The sequence below is a fragment of the Sturnira hondurensis genome, unplaced genomic scaffold (assembly GCF_014824575.4).
Source record: "Sturnira hondurensis isolate 20B ecotype Veracruz unplaced genomic scaffold, ASM1482457v3 Scaffold0015508, whole genome shotgun sequence".
In the NCBI taxonomy this organism is placed as follows: Eukaryota; Metazoa; Chordata; class Mammalia; order Chiroptera; family Phyllostomidae; genus Sturnira; species Sturnira hondurensis.
This window is the reverse complement of record NW_028088139.1, coordinates 877,570-900,961: the sequence shown is the minus strand read 5'-3', so window position 1 is coordinate 900,961 and position 23,392 is coordinate 877,570. Positions and strand designations below refer to the sequence as shown.

The 23,392-nt window shown below is 38.5% G+C and overlaps 2 pseudogenes; one reads left to right on the top strand and one right to left on the bottom strand.

The window, feature by feature from the left end:
- Positions 1-240: 240 nt before the first annotated feature.
- On the bottom strand, positions 241-1,175 carry LOC118999849 (vomeronasal type-1 receptor 4-like; annotated as a pseudogene).
- Positions 1,176-7,056: 5,881 nt separating this feature from the next.
- Positions 7,057-14,758, top strand: LOC118999872 (vomeronasal type-1 receptor 4-like; annotated as a pseudogene).
- The last annotated feature ends 8,634 nt before the right edge of the window (positions 14,759-23,392 follow it).

Genomic DNA, 23,392 nt, shown 5'->3' with positions numbered 1-23,392 from the left:
GTATAAGAATGTGTCACTCTGTTAACTTTCATTTGGCTTAAGTCCTCATGGACTTCATTTCCCTCCGGCACTAATGGCTTCAGCTTCAGCCATGACCTGCCTCCTGCTGATGCCCATTCACATACATTTTCTTACAATTCTATGCTAGTTCATTTTGGACAATTTAGTGTGACAGACTTAACATACATACAATTTAATTAATTTACAATTTAGGTTTCATACTATTAAAATACATACAATTTATATATTTCCCATCAGATTAGCAGATTTCACATTTCTTATCCAGGCAAAGCTGAGTCTAGAGACACTGGAGCCACGGCTCAAGAGGAAGAAAGGACTGACAGTTGGGACTGACAGAGTGATTAATACATAGATGTCGGGGAGAAACAAGCTGGAATTGTTTAAAATAGATATAATAATCACAAAGATGGGGGAAAGGGTGTTAAAAAAGACAAAGGTGTTCACCAGAAGGATGGTTTTGGTAGCTCTGGATGCCGGGGAGAATCAGGAGGAGACAGGGGTCCTGTAAACATGCCGGACCCTCTGCTTGTGTCTGTACAGGATGAAGAGCATGGAGTCACTGGCCCAGAGCATGAGCAGGAAACATACAACATCAGGGAATGTTAACAACACTGCAAATAATGAATCTTTGGTTTTATCAGGATGAAGATGGGAACAGAATCCCAACCACATTCTGTCTGTGATATTTTTGTTGCTCAAATTGCTAGACCCAAATATAGGAGCAACAACATTTACCAGCACTTGTAGAACCCAACACAGGAAAATTGAAAAAACAATGTACTTGGGAGCTTTTAACGATCTGCCCACCTAGAGTTCATGGGGCTGATGGTGCTGGCCTGGAAGAGGCTCAGGAGGCAGGCAGTGCCAATGGACACACCCCTGCCCACTCCACGTAAAGAGGGAAAAAAATTGCATCCAAAATGATAGAGATGGTGATACTGCCCAAAAGATAACATTGTATAGTGGATTCCAGTAGGAATGAGAACCAAGGAGTTGGCCACAATTAGGTTTATGACAATTAAATCTGCAGGCCTCAGCCTGCACCCAGGGAAATGGAGGAAGAGATAATGATAAAGCAGAGAGAAATTCCCCAGGACTCCGATTACAGTCTGTAGTAAAAAGGTCATTCCTATGGCCAAATCCCTGGTGGCCATGCTGTGTGTTCTCAGTGATCGGTCTTTCACTTCTAAACAAGAGGACCAGGTATGAGAATAGGAGGTATAAGCCACAGTTATCATGTCAGGGATCTCCAACATTCTCCACTTATCAACAGTTCCAAATGAAACACTGAGTTAAACTTTTTCTCACTTAGAGGCGTTGAATAGTTGAATGTGTAACCATTTAAGAACACAAAAAAGATTACTCACTGCTACAAAGGCCACACATACACTAACTTTGTTATCCCTCACAAGTTCAAGAGGCAGACGCTGCTGCATTTCTTATAAAGGTGAGGACCCCATATGCACAGAGAGGTTAAGGGTTTCATCTGAGTTCACACTCTGGTTAGGGGCAGAGTGAGGATTTGATCCTGGCTGTGCTGCTAACTCCGTCAGAGAGAGGAGTGTGCACCTGCAGACCAACCTTCTGACCAACAAGCCCAGATCCTCTTCACAAAGAAAAAAAGAGGTACCTTTTTTATCTGGTATCTTCCACAGATACCAGTTCCATGCAATTCACATTTTCTTTAAAAAGTCACAAGATAGTGCATTTAATTTTTAATATAATAACACGCTAGTTACCTGTGTTTTTCAAAGAAACCAATTATTTGTGAACCCTCTTATTTTGATATCCATTGGTAGTATTTTATTTAAAATTTTTAGTAACATCAAGTGTCCACTATTTTCTTTTTTTTATTTTATTCATTTATCTTTAGAGGGGAAGGGAAGGAGAGAGGAAGAGAAACATCAATGTATGGTTGCCTCTGGTGTGTCCCCTGCCGGGAACCGGCCTGCAACCCAGGCATGTGCCCTGACTGGGAATCGAACCGTGATCGTGTGGTTTGCAGGCCTGCACTCAATCCACTGAGCTACACCAGCTAGGGCGAGTGTCCACTATTTTCATTATGAATACTTAATCCACAGGCAAATATAAACGTTGAATAAAGCTCTAGAGGTCTTCATAGAACAGAGGTGCACTGACTGCAGAAAAACTGCAGGGACCTGCCCCTGACAGGTTGGATGTACTGAACACAAGCGAGGTGCAACATTAGGAGGACAACGGAAAGATCCGTGCTTTATTACAGGGAAAATACAATTACACGAGTTACAGGAACTATGCAAAAGAAACACTGATATCTGATAATCAATGTATTGCATAAACAAAATTATTACTAACTTTAGATCATATACATGACTAATCATTAGTAACTGAGATAAATGAGATTCTTTGCAGTAAGGCAAGATTTTATGAGACTTATGAACATACCAGAAAACATGGAAAATGAAGGCAAATAACTTGTGTATTGTGTAATGAAATACATGTGTTAGATTGCTATTATAATATGTAAGAGCAGCAGAAATATCAAATTACATATTTGACTCTGAAAATACTGTCTAAAAGTTTTAAGTCATATTTTTAAATGCTGCTTCTTTAAGTGGGGAAAGAGTCACCATAGTGAAAATATACACAAATATTAAATATGTTTAACAAATAATATATCCAGAGTCAAAGAATACATTTCTACTTTAGTCACTGCTGTCAGACACATTTTCTGCATCAGGTATGATGATTCTTGTAGGTGTAAAAGCAGGCAGATATTATTGGTGCACCTCTAGAAACCTCAAAATTAGGTCTATGATTCCTGTAAAGGCAGCTCAACAGAGATTGACTCCAAAACTCCGGTCGTTAAGTACATTAAGAATCAGGTTCATAAAAAACCATGACTGTGAGTGAGGACCACACTACACCACATCCGGAGTCATCAGGGATTAGAGCAGCTCTAGGACCCGTGTTTCTTCACCAGCTCAGCTCAAGCCTCAGGAATTCCTCCCCCTACCCTCGCTTTGGTGCAAGACCAGATTCACTCACAAAAGATCCCTTTGTCCAGTATGTTCTCTTACCTGGACACCTGATACAACACCTTCCCTTACACTCTCTACCTCTCAGACCAATAAAGAAAAAACCCACTGATGTCTTCCTTTCACCTGGACACTGGCTCATTGTGAAGTCAGCACTGCCAGTACGTGTAACAGGGAGGCATCCAGACCCTGAGATATAGGTTGTGATTCGGTGAGCTCACCTCCCTTCTGAACTGCAATTATCATTTCACCAGAAGCAGCACTGATACCGACAGGCTTGGGATCTGAGAATATTTCTCAAAACTTTCTTCCCAGTTGAAATTGCCAAAAATAATTCCAAGTTTCCAGCCAGAATCCCTTAGGAGACTCCTGGAGTGTCTGTGAGAGGCCCTTTCTTACCATGATCCCTGGAGCAGACAGGGTCTCCCATGGGGAACAGACAGTACGGAGTGCTGACTTCTGACCTCTGAGGGACCAGAGTGAGTCTGCACATCTCATGAGACATTTGCTTCATTGGGAAGTTCTACCCAAAGTAAGTTCTTTCCTAGTCTTCAAACAAATGAGCTGCAGCATCACTGACACACAGAGCAAAGAAAACAGAAAAAGTCAAAATATGTTACATTTAGAAAGAGAGACAAGTATCAGGTATAAAACATGGTGTCATGATGTATATTACATATCATTGCACTCACTGGCTCAAGTCAATGTTACCTCATATGCAATTTGTAGGAAAATATAATTGACCATTGTTGCCTTCTATTAGTGACAGGACATAGATACAGTACAGAACTATAGGTTGAGAAAAGAGAGAGAAAGCTCTAATACTTTACAAATAAACTGGCAGAATGGGATGGTTTGACAGGCATATGCTGCCATTCTTGTGACTACCAGACAAGCCAATGTTCCTAATGAAATTCTAGAGTATCCAAGGGTTACAACAGCGCTCTACATTTATTTTATGCTGAATTGTCACTTATGAGCCCTTGTTGCTTTCCTTTTTAAGAAACACAAATTAGAAGTTGAAAGCTATTTTTTGGTTTGTCCTACAAACAAATCTGAATAAAATCTATTTCCCTATGCAAATATCTTCAAGTTTCAAGTCCAGGGATAGAGCCACAATGCAAGGCCATCCAGACAGCACACTCAGAGGAACTCATTTCTACACTTACACACATGCAAAGACAAAAACACAGTCAAACACACTGTTACAATCACATATTTATGCACATACACAATCACTATGACACAATTTTAGTTGTACATTCACATTCACTCGTACACTCACCACATAAAAACTCTCACCCATTCAGAAACTTGTAAACACACACAGCCAATTAAGTTGTTCAGTATATTAAGTTACATGTACTTTTACAGAATCAATGTATACAGCCACCACGAGTCTTTCTTCATGACTCATTCATTTACACAAGAATAACTATCTCCAGACCACCAGATGCTCTAGGGAGGCCCTTTTCATCCTTTGTGATCCTTCCAACTGGGTAACAACCAACAAAGACAAAGTTCATAATACATACACAGCCTTAAAAATTGCTATGAGAAGCAAGTAAAAAGAAAAGTCTCAGATAAACAATCTATTTTTTTACCTAAAGGAATTAGAAAAGGAAGAAGAATAAACACAGCCTTAGGTGATTATAGAAAGGAAATAATAAGCATCAGAGTGGATGTAAACAAAATAGTTAAAACAAAAACACACAAGTTCACTGAAACCAAGAGTCACTTCTTTGAAAAGATAATCAACATGGATAAACATTTAACCACACTCATTAAGGAATAAAATGGATGCTAAATAAATAAAATAAGTAACAAAAGACTGCATCAACGGACACCACAGAAATACAAAGAATTATAAGAAATACTATTGAGTTGGCTAAAAAGTCTGTTTAGGTTTTTTTTCTGTAAGATGGCTCTAGTAGTAGTTCTTTTTTTAAAAAATTTATTTAACTTTTGTTCAAGTACAGTTTTCTTTCTTGTATTCCCAGCCCTGCACCCCCCCAGTGCTCCCCACCCCCCTTCCATCTCCGCCCCCCGTCTTAGTTACTGTCCATGTGTCTTTCATACTTATTCATGTGAGTCCATCCCCTTTTACTCTGTGCTTCTCTCCCCTCTACCCTCTGGACCCTGTCAGCACGTTCTGTATTTCACTGTATTTGGTTACATTTTGCTTGCTTGTTTGTTTTGTTGTTTACATTCCTGTTAAAGGTGATATCATATGGTATTTGTCTTTCACTGCCTGGCTTATTTCGCTCAGCATAATGCTTTCCAGCTCCATCCATGATGTTGCAAAGGGTAGGAGCTCCTTCTTCCTTTCTGCAGCATAGAATTCCATTGTGTAAATGTACCATAGTTTTTTGATCCAGTCATTGACCGATGGGCATTTAGGTTGTAGTTCTTAGCTGTCTTGAACTTCATTCGAAACAATTTTTTTAGACTGTGTTGTGACAGCTATTATATAAGTGTGCATTTAAAAAAACCACCAAAATTGGTGAATTTGGGGGTAGCCATTTTAATATTGAAAATGGAAGAAAACATGCAAAATTTATAGCATATTATGCTTTATTATTTCAAGAAAGGTAAAAACACAAAGGAAAAGAAACACACACAAGATTTGTGCAGTGTATGGAAAAGGTGCTCTGAGTGATTGAATGTGTCAAAAGTGGTTTGCAAAGTTTTGTGCTAGAGATTTCTTGCTGCACAATGCTCCACACTCAGGTAGACCGTTTGAGGTTGACAGTGATCAAACTGAGATATAGAGGACAATCATTGTTATACCACACAGGAGATAGTTGCAATATTCAAAATATCCAAATAAATAAAGTTATTGGTGAAAATTAAAAGTGCATTTTTATTTTATGGAAAAAAAACATGTAGCCTTTTTGGTGAACTCAATACAAACAATTATATGCCAACAAATTTGACAATCAGGAAAATCTGATTAACTTCCTAGAAATGCACAAGCCACAACAGAGTCAAGATAAAAAAAAAACAGAAAATCTGAACAGACCAATAATTACTAACAAAATCAAATTAGTAATTAAAAACTTCCCCATAAATGAAACTCCCGGTCCAGATGGCATTCTTGGTGAATTTTTTTATGTGTGTGCTTATTTCTTAAAATTGTATCATTCATTTATATAGAGAAACTATTTGGATTGTTCCATTCTTACTTCCAATGGCCAAAGATAGTTCATGTTAACAGTCAGCATTTATTTGAATTGATCACCATACAGACCTGCCATGACACAAAGCTGTTAATCCACCATTAAAGACAAGGATCTCACTTGAACAGAAACACTTTACAGTATTTGACTAATTAGTCACTTTCCCTCTTATGAATAAATCTACCAAAATTGATCTAACATGGTCAAATTTTCAACATATTTCATTGTTTCTTTTCAAATCCAGTATTTGTAAGCATTGTAAAACAAAGGAAATAAAGTTCACTTCCCCCAAGCCTTCTAAAATTTACCCTCGAGTCTAGTCTCCTCTCACATTATGGCACATACACTTTTAGTTTAAGACAAAACTACTCTTTTTTTTCATTCTTTGGTATCTATATAGGGGTGAGGGTGGGTTTCTTTTATGACAACTAGGTCATAACTTCAAATAATCTAATTTGTCATTTCACCCATATGGTTAATGTACTTTTGGTGAATGATGGAATATTTTCTAATTCTAAGATCATAGAACTATTTTTATTTTTCAAAAATTATCTTTAATACTTAGATAAATAACCCATTCAGAAATAATTTCTAAGTGTAGACAATGACTAAAGTTGTGTCCTATTTCAAATGTGAACAACAAATTTCAGTTTTCTGTAAATGTCATATTAAGCATTGTTTCCATTAGTTGTCATTTATCACTACTTCCCTCTGGCTGAACCACTTCATCTTTAGTGCTGACTTTTCCATGAAATATACTGGTAATCCTCTTTATCTCATTCCTCCTTTTTTGGTCATCCCATAGAAGCAAACAACCAAAGTTACTCTCGATGTCCAAAATTTCCAATGACTCTTTTTGTTCATAGAAATGACTGCTGTCATAATTAAAGGAAAATGTGTGGAATGACAAAACAGCTTCCAAGGATTTGGCAATAAGAATAATCTTCATGTCACAGACTGTAGTTGGAATTCTGAGCCAGTCTTCCCTTCTTTACCTCTACCTCTTCCATTACCACATTGAATGCAAGTTGAGATCCATAAATTTAATTCTTGAGCACTTGAGTGTAGCCAACTCCTTGATCATCCTAATTAAAGGAGTACCTAGACAGTGGCAGATTCAGTCGAAACATTTCCTTAATGATTCTGGATGCCAACTTGTTTCGCATGTTCAGAGAGTGGGCAGTGTCATGTACATTAACAACACTTCTTTCTTGAGTGTCTTCCAGACCATCATGATCACTCCCATGAAATCCTGTTGGCAGGATCTCAAAGTAAAAAGCTCCCAAGTACACTGGCTTCTTCGTTTCCATCTGATGTATTAATTTTATTTTTATTGCATATGTGTTGTATGTGTCTAACAAATGTAGTAGTAAAAAACATAAAGAAATGGCCTTTTTGGATATTGTTCTGCTTCTGGTCATGAGACAATCACAGGTTCACTGTTTGCAGCATTATTTGTATTTCCTGAAGTTTCATTTTTGGTACTCAGGCTCTGGGCTAGTAGAACCGTGGTCTTCATCCTATACAGACACAAGCAGAGGGTCTGACACATTCATAGGAATAATGTCTCCCCCAGATCCTCCCCTGAGACCAGAGCCACCCAGAGCACCATTGTCCTTGTGAGCACCTTTGTGTCTTTTCAGACCCTCTTTCACTTTTTACATTTTTATCGCTCTTTTCTATAATCCCAGTTGGTGTTTGGTGGACACTGCTGCCCTAAATTTCTGTGTGCCCTCCAACCGTCAGCCCCTTTCTGCTCATGAGTTATGACTCCACTATCTCCAGGCCCTGCCTTGTGTGGGAAAATAATACAAAATCCCCTAATGTAATCAGAAATAGGTTTATTGTATGTTTTTTCATAATGTTCAATTGTTTATTCACTCATCCCCCTCAGAAACTCAACACAAGGAGAAGCCACACATTTCTAAAGTAGACCCTAATGGATATCAGGGTTTCTTCAATGGCTGAAAGTAGGAACCTCATGTGCATAAATGAGGTGAATAAGCAGGTTAGCCTCATCCTGATATACAATATCCTCTTGATAGCAGTCTTAGATAAATTGAGATAAATTAAATGAATTTGCTCCCAGTCCTTTAAGTTTAATTAGTGTTTGAACAAATTATCTATTCATGGGAAAACTGTACCAGGAGCTGATATAATGAAGACATGAGTGTTGGATATTTTTGGATGACAATTCTCCATGGGTTTCGCATGTATGTGCATGCCTTATGGACAGAGGGATAGAAAGCTTTTGTATGAAACTGCACTTTCTCAGATGTTTGTGTAAAAGGAAAACAAGAAGCCTTGGAAGACAGTAACAGCATCACCCACTGGAACAGTACAGTGAAATAAAAACAATATCTTCAAAGAGTGGAGAAGGTTTCCTAGCACCCCCTTTTAAAACTTGGGTTTTCTTTTTTTTTCATTGTTGTTCAGTAGTTGTCCCACTTTTTTCCCCATTGCTCTCCCCTCCCCCATCCTCCACCACTCCTACAGTCAATCCCCCCTCCAATTGTCCAAGTTTGTGATGCAATCCCACTGTATGTTAACATTCACCTGACCCTTTTTGCACCACTCTGATTGGAACTGGCATAGGGGGTGGCAAGAAAAACTTACAATCAGGATATTCATGCTGCCTGCTGTGCCCTTAGTAATAAAGTCCTTTGATTTTATCTAGAAGTTATATTTCTTTTACCAATATTTATAAGAATTAAGGCTGAACTTCAACATTCACAGTGCCTGAAATAACCATAGTTGTGATTCAAAACAGATACATAAAACATAAATAGGTAGAAAAAGAGAGAGAACTGACTATTCTCTTAAGAAGTTGGATTATCTAACTTGGATTACTTAATCCAATGCTTACCTAATCTCTAAATCATGATAAATTTAGTTGTTCCAGTTATGCTGTAGACCTGAGAGAGCCAGTTGATCTGTACCAAAATGTTGAAGAATGGAATTTGTTTGAAGAATGTAATGTGTCCATGCCACAAGAAAGAGGAGAGTAGAACAAGCAGGTAGGGCATTGCATAGACAGGGGGGAAGATCCAAGAGGCCACAGGTAGAGCAGCCCAAAGGGACATTGGAAGAAAAGCAATTATTATAAAAGGATATTAATTTGCCAGCCCTAAAGTGCTCTGGTACCTCTCTGCCTCTCATTTTTACAATATCTGCAAAAACAGACACTTGCATCACTGGATGGTTTTGGTTTGTTTGTTTTGTGAAAGTGGATTCTTTTTGGAATATCCATTGGAGGGCTTGAGTTTTATGCTTGTACTTAATAAGGTAACATCTAATATTATGAAGATGGCTGAGTTAAGAACACAGGAGATCTTGATCATGAAAATTACAGGAAGGTAGCACAAATTCGTGGTAGGTGGAAGGCAACAACATCTCCAAGAGATAAAACTAGACCCACTTGTTATCTGACTTATGCACAGAATAAACAGTTAACCCAAAGTTTATCTCACCATATATTTATATGGTGAGAAAGGAAGGAAAATAATAAGATGCTGAAAAAAGGGATATGGAGTTGGCCCTATAAGGTTGGAATCTGCTAGACTGAACACTGGGGAAAGTGTGATACAACTGTACTTATGCTTTCTCGACCAAGTTTTGAGACCCTGGTTAAATGCCAGTCATTTCTCCGTAATAAGCAGCTGATTAGGTCCACACATTCGCCCACAATGAGCCTTGGAGCATTTCAATGTGCCCTAATCCCATCCACCCCAGTCCCTTCAGCTTCATGTCCCTTTGCAACAACAGCAACAGTGAAAATCAGTAACCTAGCACATACTGGAAGGGGCAAGAATGTCTTCAGAACTCCCCAAAAGCCAATCCTGCCCCCTGCCCACAAAGTGTCACTATTTAACCTATCCAGCACCTTAAAGAAAAGCTCCATTCTCATGGTTTTTCTTTATGTGACCTGGCTGGAAGCTTGATTTTCATAAACACTCCTACCCACAGAAAATTTGTTTAAAACAATCAGTAGCAACTGTTTAGCACTGGAATGTTTGGGAAGTTACAGTGTGTGGATGCATGGCAGAGTGAGTTGATGAGATGCACAATAAAATGGGGGGAATGCAGTGAGATGGTGGTGAAGAGTCAAGGTGTGGGGTATAGTGAAAAGGCAAAGGGTTGAAAAGGCAAAGGGATAAAAAGCAAAAGAATATTATGTAGGGGTTAAAGTACCCTTTGTGCAATGTCAGGTTTAAGATTATAAAGGGACAATATGTGCAAGGAAGTTAAGGGTTTAAGGTAATTGGGATCTGGGAAGATAATGTGTACAGGGTGTCACGGGAACAAAAAAGATCATGGCAATGAAGAGCTAATGGGCAAAAGTGGGTAAAACAGAAAAGCTACAGATGTAAACTTTGAGAAGCAAATACCAAGGTACATCTTCACAACATTGGATTTCATGAAGGTGTCTTAGGCATGACAACAAAAGGACAAGCAACAACAGAAAAAAATGCATAAACTGGACTACATCAAAATTAAAAACTTTTGTGCATCAAAAAACACTAGCAACAGAGTGAAAACACAACACAAAGAATGGGAGAAAATATTTCCAAATCATATATCTAATAAGAATCTAGTAAACAGAGCATGTACATAAATCTTATAACTCAACAACAAAACAAGAACCCAAACAAAAAGTGGGTAAAAGATTAAACAGACATTTCTCTATAGAAAATATATAGATGACTAGCAAGCATAAGATGTTTAATGTATTTGGTCATTAGGAAAATGCAAATCAAAACCTCCATATCTAACATCCATTGGAATGACTACTATAAAACAAACAAAAAAAGTGACAAGTGTTCATAAAAACATGGAGAAACTGGAACCCTTGTATATTGCTGGTAGAAATGTAAAATGGTGCAGCTGGTCAGGAAATATGATGGTTCCTCAAAAAAACTGAACATATAATCCAGAAATTTCACTTCTTGGTATACACCCAAAAGAACTAAAAGCAGTGAATCAAACATGTATTTTCTACCAATGCTCACAGGATATTATTCACAATAGCAAAACATGAAACTAACCTAAATGTTCACTATAAATGAATGAATAAACAAAACATAGTATACACATGCAATGGAATATTATTCAGTCCTATAAAAAGCAAAATTGTGATACAAGTCACAACCTCAATGAGTGTTAAAAAAAATTAGGTCAACTTAAATAAGCCAGACACAATAGGACAAATTTGTCTGATTTCACTTAAATGAAGTATCAAGAGAAGTCAAATTCATTGAAACAGGATGTAATATAGTGGCTGTCAGGGACTTGTAGGAGGGGAAATTGGGACCTGTTCAATAGGTATGAAGTTTTAGTTTGTGATGATGAAAAAGTTCTGGAAATAGATGGTGATAATGGTTGCACAATAATGTAAATGTACTTAATGCTACAAAACTGTACACTTAAAAATGGTTAAAGTGTTAGATTTTGTTATGTATTTTTAAAATTTTTTTTAAGATTTTATTTATCTTTAGAGGGGAAGGGAAGGAGAGAAGGAGGGAAATATCAATGTATGGTTGCCTCCCATGAGTCCCCCACTGGGAACTGGCCTGCAATCCAGGCATGTGCCCTGACTGGGAATCAAATAGCGATCGTGTGGTTCACAGGCCCGAGCTCAATCCACTGAGCTACACCAGCCAGGGCTGATATGCATTTTTAACACAATAAAAGACACTGAGAAAACTACTTTGTACCCACTACTATGAGTATAGTAATAAATAATTTAAAATAGCATGTGTTGGTGAGAATGTGGAAGAATTACAACTTTCCTACATTGCTGATGTGATGTAAAATGGTGTAATAATTTGGCAATAACTCTGTAAGTCAAACATAGAATTACCATGTGACCCAGAAATTCCACTCCTAGGTATATACTGAAAACAGATGTTCAAACAATAAGTGTACAAGAATGTTCAGAGCAGCACTATTCAAATAGCCAAAAGGTGGAAACAATCCAATGTCCATCAACTGATGAATGGATAAACAAAATGTGCTACAGACATACAATGGAGTATTGCTCAGTCATAGAACAAAATGAAATGTTGATACACATTCCAACATGGGAGAATCTTGAAAACAGTATTCTAAGAAACAAAGGCCACATATGTTATGACTCCATTTATAGGAGAGATCTAAAATAGTCAAATTCATAAAGACAGAAAGCATATAAATAGTCTTCAGGGCTGGGGAAGGTGGAATGGGAGTGAGTCATTAATGAGCATGAGATGTCTGTTGGAGTCATTAAAATGTCATGGTCCTAGATAATGGTGACAATTGCACAATGTTGTAATGTTCCAAATGCCCACTGCACTGTACCCAAGAAGTGCTTGATAAGGTCAATTTTATGACACAGGTATTCTACCTCAATTTAAAAAAATATATATAATATATATATAATCAGCAATCCCACTTTGCACTCTATTGTGCTGAAACTAAAGCACTTCTCTGTATTGGGACATAGATGTACAGTTGTCTGGTGTTTATAATAGTAGAAAATTGAAAACAACCTGAATGCTCATCATAGGAGAATGGATGACTATGTATCATACACACTATATGCTCTTTGATATGAAAAGATCACTTGATACATTCTGAACTAAAATGAGCAAGTTGCAAGTAACATGTATAAAATTATCCCATGACTGTAAAAGCAAAATAAAAATAACCACAGATAGCCCTGACTGGTGTGGCTCAGTAGCTTGGGCATCATCCCACCAACCTACAGGTCACCAGTTAGATTCCTGGTCAGGGCACATGTCTGGGTTGCGAGCCAGCACAGGTCCCCAGTTAGGGGTTCAGGCAAGAGGCCAACTGACTGATGTACCTCTCTCACATGGATGTTTCTTTCCCTCTCTTTTTCCCTCCCTTCCCCACTCCCTAAAAAAATAAAATATTTTAAAGATAAACACAAATATTTAAAAAGCCCACGCAGATCTGGGCCTTACTATCTCCCATGGGTAGGGCCTGGACTCCATACTCAGATCTACCACCTCAGAAGCCTGAACATGCTTAAATGTGGGCTCCCAGTAGAATTACCCAGGCCACCTGTTTAAACCAACATGGATCACAGGCCCTACCAAAGACCAACTGAACAGAATCTCTGGAAGGGTGCAGGTGATGCTAGTTCTTAAAACCAACCGGGTGATCACAATAGCAAATCAGAGATGAAAACTGCTTTATTAAACACTGCTCCTCAAACTTTAATGTGCATAGAAATCACCTGGGGATCCCACACTCAGAAATTATGGCTCCCCAGAAACTGTTAACTGGCCTCTGGCCATGTTTCTCCATAATGTCCAAGTGAGGTAAAGTGTGCACTGGGCTGGGTTTTCTCTTGTATTATCCTTTGAAACCTGAATACTAGCCCTGGTCCACAGTAGTCAGAAAAGGATTCTTATGGATTTGAATGTAGGAGATCCAAGGAGGAACACTAAACTCCGAAGGCTCAGATAATATTGTAAGAGCATCCCTGATTGAACCAGTATGTGTAAATGCCATTGAATGACATCTACACAAGGTAAAATATTGAGACTCAGATCTATTGTACCAAAATCTTACAAAACTTGAGGAGGATGAGATATTTCCCAACTCACTCACTTTTCTTTTTCTGAAGTCTACTTTGCATAACATTAAACTAGACACTCTAGCATTCTTATTTTTTTGTAACAGTTCCATTACAGTATTATCAAGGTACAATACATGTACAATTCATCCACCTAAAGTATACAATAGTTTCACTGGTTTGTAGTATACCACAGAGCTGTGCACATATTAATAGAACTTTTCAATGCTTTCATGTCATAAAAATAAACCTAGAACCCTTTAGCTACCACCCACCGTTCCCTCATTGCTCCCAACTCTAGGCAACCATTAACCTGCTGTTTCCACAGACTGACCTATTTTGGAAATTTTGTGTAACTGGAATCACACAACGTGTCCTCTGTTGTGACTGGCTTCTTTTAATCAATGTAATGTTTTCAAGGTTCCTCCACACTGTGGCATGTACCAGCACTTCATTTCTTGTTTTAAAAACCTTTTAAAGTTTAATTTACATACAGTAAATTTCACTTTTCGACATATACTTCTCGCATTTGACAAACAAAACACTTCTCCTCCCTCAGCAAAAAATTAAATCTCCCTTTAACGTCACTCTCCCTTCCCCACAGATTGCTCCCTGAGACTCCACACATAAACTTCCAACCACCCTACACTTTGAATCCATAGGAATTCCCAATCTTGGATCCACGACAGATTCCTAGTCAACAACCACCTGTGGCCCTTCAAAATGAACCCTGTGAGCCACTGCTCCCCGCTCAGGCCCACAGCCCTCAAAACGGGACTCCTCAGGCCTCCTCACCGGGGCCCAGCCCGGAGCCCAAAACTGACCTGTCCTCCTCGATGCCCTCCAGGCCACACCACAGGCTGTCACTGCACAGCGCACACTTCCACTTCTCACTCATAGCATCCAGGGTTCTTGGGACCCAGACTCCAGCCCAGGTCCAGGCCGAGGTCCAGGTGTAGGTCCAGGTCCAGGTCCAGGCCTAAGCCCCTCTCCAGAACCCTCCTCACAGCGCCCTCAACTACTGAGGAGAAATCGGTGACTCGCCCACCTCCAAAGCGCAGGCGCAGTAACTGGCGGCCAACAGCCAGAGGCGTGTGCCCAGAGACTAGGATTTTACAACATGGCTGCTACTCAGCAGCTTACTCTCAGAAGTGGACATTAAAAAATGTGGTTTGGTGGCTCTTGTACTGCGAGCTTCGCAAAGGCTTAATGACGAAGCCCTCCTTTGAAGGTGAGGTGTCAGAAGTGAAAGCCTAGGCACAGCTCAGGTGGGGACCAAACACCTTTATATGGTTTACAGTCATCTCCACCCTCAGGAGAAGGGTGAGCCAGAATCACATGGGCTACGTCCTTACTCAGAGATACCAAGCAAATAAGGAGACATGCATTCTGGGAAATCATCTGTTAATTCAGTAAATTTTAATACAATTTAAGAAGATGAGTCAAGCAGTCCTGAACTACCTCTTTCCTTGGCCAACGTTCAAGGTTGTGCCATTGGTTGAGAAGCGATGGAAACTAACCCCCTGTCACCCATCTGGCTCCAGCACCACCACACAGCTGAGCTGCATGCTCCGGCTGACACATGGAGGTGATTTTATTTTTTGAGTAAGTAAAACCCAACACTCCCTTCAGAGAGCTTCCCCTTAATGTCCTCTCACAGAAACTCCCCTCCAACACAAACACTCATTCCCCAGACTGCCCCCTCCCAATTACTCACCTCAGTTTTCATCCCCCAAAAGCAATTGGTATCAACAAACTCTCCAATCACCAAAACACACTGTTGACTGATAACATTGAACTACAGGATTGCCTAATGGTATTTAAACACCAGAACCCAAAACGGTTCCTCTTATGCCTGTTAATTATTGACTATTTTTGAAAGAATATAAAATTTATAAAAGCAAATTTATATCGCTAACTGCCGAGTTATCATGTCCTAGTACACTGTGTTACCCAGTAAATGTTTGGGATCAATAAAATAATATTAAACAATAAAGTATCCTAAAATATATTTTCTGTCAAATATTCATTTGATGAACACAAACGAATAATATTCAGAATTCATGTCTTTGAAATGGAAACTGTTTTAAAGTCTCCTAAAAAACAGTTTTGAAAAGACAGACCTATAGGAAATTGAGGAAAGCAGTTCAGAGGAGCAAAGTGTGTCACAAAAATAACAACACAGGAAAATATTCTTGACCCAATGATAAACAAACAGATGCAGATTGAAACCAAAATGCACTATTTTTACCCATTAAATTAGAAAAAAATTAAAAGAATAGTAAGTAATGGCAGAGATGTAGGAAAATATATCTTCACATACTATTATTGGAAATTCAAATTATTAGACTATCAAATAGCCATCAAAATTTCAAATGCCCATACCACCTCACCAGACAATTCCACTTCTAGGAATTTAATCTAAAGATGAAGCTTCTAGGAGTAACTCTTAAAGAAACAGCCTATTAACTTATTTGAGGGTTGCTATTGAAGACACTACCCACATTACCTACATAACTTAGCAAACACCTGAAATATCAGGAAATATTTCTATCACTGGAAGAACCAGTCTGCTTTCTCTCTATGAAGAAAACATTTCTCCCCTAAGAAACCATAAGCGTTCATAAATTGTTTTGTTACAGCATGTGTAATATTAGAGATAAGCATGTAGATCAACTTTGGTACAAATATGTAAGACATATAATATGTGTCTCTATGTGCTAAGTTTAAACACTCTTTCTGGTTCCATGACCACCATGTCTCTGTTCCAACCAAGGCCTGTTCTAAGTCACATAATCTTAGTATTTCCCCCCTTCTTCTAATTATTTTTCATTTTTATTTTTTCACCTGATCATACAAATTGTTAAAACCACCACAAATCCATTGGAAAAGCAAGAGGTTCAACCAATAAACCAACAAGCAAATAAATATTTAAATTAATAAATAAGGCAAGTATCAACCATTCATCTAAGACTTGTTCATTTTTTCCTGTCCTCTGATAAGGTCAAGGAATTCTTGGATCTGTTTTGTCCAGTTACAAATCTTGATTAACCCAAATTTCAAGTAAGTGGCCTCTAGTTAACAATGTCTTGCTGTGACATTCTCCTCCTCACTTCACTTACCAGTTCTGTACCTAGAAAGCTGGGATCAGTGGATTCAGGAGCAAATTCACTTTAAGTGGGACACTAATCACATCAAATTTCTCAGAACTCAACCAAAATCTCATGCCTGTAGACTCCAACCATTGCTCTCAGGATAAAAAACCCAACAGAGTAGGCAGGAGGACCTTGGCAAGCTTAGTCACACTGTATAAAACAAGAACCCCATGGAGATACTGAGAAAACCTAAAATTACAATTACTACATCTGAGATACTCTCAATATTCCCCTACAAAAATATCCTGGGGCTACCTGAGAGTAGATTAACTTGCTAGTTGAGATCAGTTTTACACAGGGAGTATATGTTGGAAAGCACACAAGATTTGGAGAAAGAATGCCTGGATTTTTGTTTTAGTTAGTCTATGTACTCCCTAAGGGACTTCAGACAAGAATCCCTACTTCTTTGACACCCAGCCTTCATTAAGAGTTAAAATGGAGAAAGACATACAGAACTCACAGGTATCAAATAAGTATTTATCACATTGCCTTATAGTAATAACAGTTCTAATAATGTGGGAGTTTAACGATGAAGAAATTGACTAAACAAACAATATACATAGTTATATTTTATCATCCTTAATTATTCCTATTTTAAAGCTGAGAAAGCTAGAATAGAAAGTGGAAAGACCACATAAATAACAACAGGACCATTGTCTTTGTTAAGTCATTTTATTAATTATAATAACAAAAATTCAAGAATATTTATGAAAAACGGAAATGGAACTTACAGTAGACATATTAACAAGGTGTACCTTCTAAACCACTGCATAAAGTAAAAGCTAAAAACAATCTACGTAACAGAAACTACAAAGCAAACTAAACTATAAGGAAACAAACTGAATAAAAATGGCAAAAGAAAAACAGGAGTGAGAACCCATAGTACAGGGTTGAGGAAGCAAATGAAACAGTAAAATGTGATAATGTAATGTACACATAAAAACAGAAAACTGACTGGAATGAACAAAATGAAAACACAATGAGGTGACTGGCTGGTTTTCAGAGACACCTGCATCCTTAGAAAGTACCCAGCGAAGATAACAATGAGAAAGGGACAAAAGCAGGATCAATAAAATGTAGATAACTGATTCAGGGGGAGCAATGGTCATAGTGGCAGGTATGAAAGTTTGATATGAGATGTATTAAGTGGAATGAAGTAGAGATTGATAGGGTAACATCAATATAACTTCTGAGTCAGAAGTTGTATGTGGCTACTGTGTATAGCAAATAGAAGGGAACTAAATTACATCAAACAAATGCTACTACAAAAACAGAATACTGGACACAAACACCACTGGCATACAGGATATTAAAATACCACTGTAAATTTGATACAGATAAAGCCAGCAAATACTAAGTACATGGTCTAAATATTAAAACTAAAAGTTCTGACTTCAACAATCCATCAAATAATATATATTAGATATTGAAAAGATAAATCCTTTGCAAATATTCATGTATGCCATTTTAAAAAATCATATATTGAATCACAATAAAAATTCAACAAAGTCCTCAAAATACAATTAGGAGTAACAAGAAACACACCAACAAAAACATCTCTATATATCAGAAAATAAAAATAAAATCATTTGTACGAAATGCCCCTTTTGTGAGTAAGAATAGAGTAGGTAATTATTGCATCTTTATAAAATGGCACTAAATATTTAAATCTGAAAGCTTATGGTGAAGAAGCAGGAACACAATTAGAATAATTGTGATTATTTATTTGATTACAGGATGGAAACATGATTAGGATGTTATTAAGGATATCATCTCTCTACATGAACATTAAAAACAAGTAATGAAAAAATAATTTAATGTTTCATACATCTTATTTTCCTAAAGTAATATTGAAAGGGGACCCAAATAAAACCAGAATTATCTTCTGGAGGGCAGGCCCCTTGTAATATAGGCTTCTCCCCTCTAGGTGACTGTTCTATCCATCTCTATCAGTGTATCAGCTGGCATTGTTGTGAGAAGCTGAATTCAGCTTAAGTGAATTTTTTTAAGACTCAACATGTTTACCCATTTCATGATGGGTGATTTAGCAGCACACCTGCCCACACCAAGCTGAGTGTTCAGCAATTTTGGACCAAAAACAGCATGACCCCCCATGTTCCACCCTCCCTATTAACACAATCTCACCCCCAGGGACTTTTTTCTGGTTTCCCCAGATGAAAAAAAGACCTCAAAGAGAAACATTTTGCCAGTGTGGAAGAGGTGAAACAAAAAACGGCAGGAGCACGAAAAGGCATCATAATTAACAACTTCAAAAACTGTTTTCCTCAGTGGGAAAAATGTCTTGATAGGTGTATTGTGTCAAATGGAGAGTACTTTGAAGGTGACTGAAGTCTAAATATGTAAGAATACACAATTTTTATAAATAAATTCCAGTTTTTCAGGGGTCCCCCCTTGTATAACCTTAATGTAAAATCAGACAAAATTTTGAATAAGCATACTACTTTAAAATCTATTTTTAAATAATAGTTCACATGGTTCAATATTTGCAAGGTACAAAGGCCATGGGATGGTCTCAGTCTTTTCCAGTGGTCCTTCAGCCCAGGAAACAATTTTCTTAGAATTTGGTGACTCCTTCCAGTGGTATTCTATGCATAGTCAAACTAATATCTTTAGACATATCAGTTTGGATTTCCTTAGTCTCTGATCATTTCAAAATACTTAACTTTTGTAGAGATAGTCAAGAGAAGGGACAACTTTGAAGAGTGGCTTGATGTGACAGCTGGTAAGGTATTGGTTGGGCAGGGAAGGGGAGGTGTTGCAGTATGAAGTTCCTTCCAGTCCTACAGGCTGAATACTCTAACCAAGGATACCTAGGGATTCCTTCCCTGATCACTATCTCCATAGGCCTCCCATCAGCTCACCAGTCAGTCACTGATACCTACGTCCCTTATTCCTGACCACATTGCATGACCAACTCGGTAGCTCAGGAACTGCATTCAATGGCCTGCCCCAATAACGGTCATAAATATTGACACCCCCACACCCATCAGTGATCTCTCCAAGCTCCTAAAAACCCTAATGACTCCATCCCTACACCCTAATACCTCATCTGTGATTCTCACAACCTCCACATTATGAATACCCAACAGACTCTCCCATCACTCTCCCATCACAATCTGTGTAACAGAAACTACAAAGCAAACTAAACTATAAGGAAACAAACTGAATAAAAATGGCAAAAGAAAAACAAGAGTGAGAGACCCATAGTACAGGGTTGAGGAAGCAAATGAAACAGTAAAATGTGATAATGTAATGTACATTACATTGACCTCAAGCCTCCCCAACATTAACCCCATAGCCCTATCAGTGACCACACAACTTTCTGGATCAGTGAACCCATGTCCTCAGCACTGATCTCCAGGCCTCTAGTTTTGAACCCAGAGTCACCACACCATTGATGCCCACAGACTCTCAACACTGACATTCAATACTGAGTCCCACACAAGTCTGCGCTCTTACCGGTCTGCTCACAACCTGGCTCCAACCCCCCCCCCAGTCTTCCAATGGCTACTTTCCCAAGCGGTCACCTAGCAACCACCCAGCTCCTACACTGTGCAGACTCAGTAGCACCTCTGAGGGAATAATGGCTGCAGGTATGGCGAGGAGCCTCCAGAGACCTGGATTCTGGGTCTTTGGGGTGGGGAGAATATGGGACACCTGTAGTGGCAGACATTTCAAACGTGTGTGTTAGAGAGGAGTCAGTCATCTCGGCTTCGATAGCTCCATTTCCCCAAGGGCCAGCAACAGGGCGACCTAGACGCCAACTCAGAAAACGGCAGCGCTATCTTCTTCCTGTCGGTTTATGGGACCTAGACTATGCTCAGACTGCGCTTGCTCACCAAGTCTCCTTTGTTGCCTGTGCACATCAAGTCTAATTTTGGGCCCTAGCCAGACAGCTCAGTTGGTCAGAGTGTCACCAGATACACCAAGATTGTGGGTTGGATCCCTGGTCAGGGCACACATGAGAATCAACCAATAAACAAATAAATATGTGAAACAACAAATCAATGTTTCTTTCTCTCTCTTCCTCTTTCTCACTTTAAAATCAATCAATAACTAAAATAAAGAGTAATTTTGGTTGTTTGCTCCTATGGGACAGCCACAGACCATACGAGGCAGAAGATAGAGAGAATAACCAGTATATCTCATGGATAAGTCAGCACTAAAGATGAGGTAGTGTGAGCCTGGAGGAACCAATGAGAAATGACAAAAAAATTTGTTGCTCACATTTGAAAAAGGACACCTCAGTCAATACACTATACAATAAATCAATTCTAAATGGGTTGCTGATCAAAATATTAAAGATAAATTATGAAATGTTTGAGAAGTAAAATTATTTGTGGCCTTAGAGTAAGAAAACATTTTTAGTGAATCTATTCGGGCGACATTGGTGAATTATATAGATTTCAGGTATACAGTTCTACAGTACATCATACATATATTGTATGTGTCTACCACCCCAAGTTCAGTCTTCTTTCATCACTGTTTATTCCCCCTATACCCTCTTATACCTCCCCCAATCCTCTTTCCCTCTGGCAAGGAAATATTTCTATGAGCACACAGTATCCATGAAGGTGAAATGACAAATCAGATTATATTAAACTCATGACCAAGATCTCATTAAAGAACTCCCAGTCCTCCCCTACACATAACTTGTTTCTAGAACAAAGCACTCTTCCAGAACATCATGATCAGCCCCATGAACTCCTGTTGGAAGGATCTGAAAGTAAAAAGCTCCNATTTTTAGTGAATCTATTGGGGCGACATTGGTGAATTATATAGATTTCAGATATACAGTTCTACAGTACATCATACATATATTGTATGTGTCTACCACCCCAAGTTCAGTCTTCTTTCATCACTGTTTATTCCCCCTATACCCTCTTCTACCTCCCCCAATCCTCTTTCCCTCTGGCAAGGAAATATTTCTATGAGCACACAATATCCATGCAGGTGAAATGACAAATCAGATTATATTAAACTCATGACCAAGATCTCATTAAAGAACTCCCAGTCCTCCCCTACACATAACTTGTTTCTAGAACAAAGCACTCTTCCAGAACATCATGATCAGCCCCATGAACTCCTGTTGGAAGGATCTGAAAGTAAAAAGCTCCAAAGCTCAAGTACTTTGACTTCTCCATTTCACTTTGCTGGATCATGTATATGAAGGTGAATTTTATTTTCTTACATATGCATTGCATGTTTCTGGGAAACGGAATAGAAAAACATCAGAGTGACCCTGGCTGGTACAGCTCAGTGGGTACAGTGCTGGCCTGCGCACTAAAGGGTCACTGGTTTGATTCCCAGTCAGAGCACATGCCTGGGTTGTCAGCCAGGTCCCTGGTTGGGGACAAGTGAGAGGAAACCACACATTGATGTTTCTCTTCCTCTCTTTCTCCCTCCTTTCCCTCCTCCCTAAAAAATAAATAAAATTTTTTAAAAAATTTTAAAAATCAGAAACAAATGGGATTTTAGGTGTTTTGTTTCTGGTCATAAGACATTCACAGTTTCACTGTCAGCAGCATTATTAGTATTCCCTGAAATTTCATTTTCTGAGTTCATGCTCTGGGCTAGAAGCACCGTGGCCTTCATCCTGTGTAGACACAAGCAAAGGGTCCAACACATCCACAGGAATAATGTCTCCCCAGATTCTCCTCTGCTGAGTCCAGAGCCACCCACAGCACCTTTGTCCTCATGAGCACCTTTGTGTCATTTCATACTCTCTTTTCCACCTTTCACATCTGTATTGCTCTTTTTTATAATCCCAGTTGGTGTTTGGTGGACACTGCTGCCCTAAATCCTGTGTTTTCCAACTGTCAGCCCCTTTCTGCCCATGAGCCATGACTCCACTGTCTTCAGGCTCTGCCTTGTGTGGATAAAGAATACAAAACTCCCCTAATCTTATCAGAAATAAATATATTCTATGTTTTTCACAATGTTTGGCTATTTATTCACTCATCCCTATCAAAGTATCAACACAGAATCTTTTTTTACTTTATAAACTATTTAATGTACACTAACAATAGTAATGATGTCATAATAATTATAAAAATAAATGTTGGATGGGTAATTAACCCCGATTCCAGTATCACTCAGTTCTCTTTTGAACATACTATTCTCTATTTTTCTTTCTGTTCTTTATTGTGATATCAAGAGTTATGATTGGGAATGGAGTTTAAATGAACCAGCCAAACATTCATCAAATGAATTTTTCTAAACTCAATGTATTAATTTCCAAAACTTGAAAAGTTAATTCCACATTTACAGACTCTTTTACCTTCAGAGTCTTGAACACCAAGAAACTTGATGATTTAACTTTACATCTGTGAAAAGTAACACTTACTTGGCAAGTAAATACTTCTGAACTACAGGAAATAAGCTTGCTATAAACTTTAAAGTCATTGGTTATGGGTT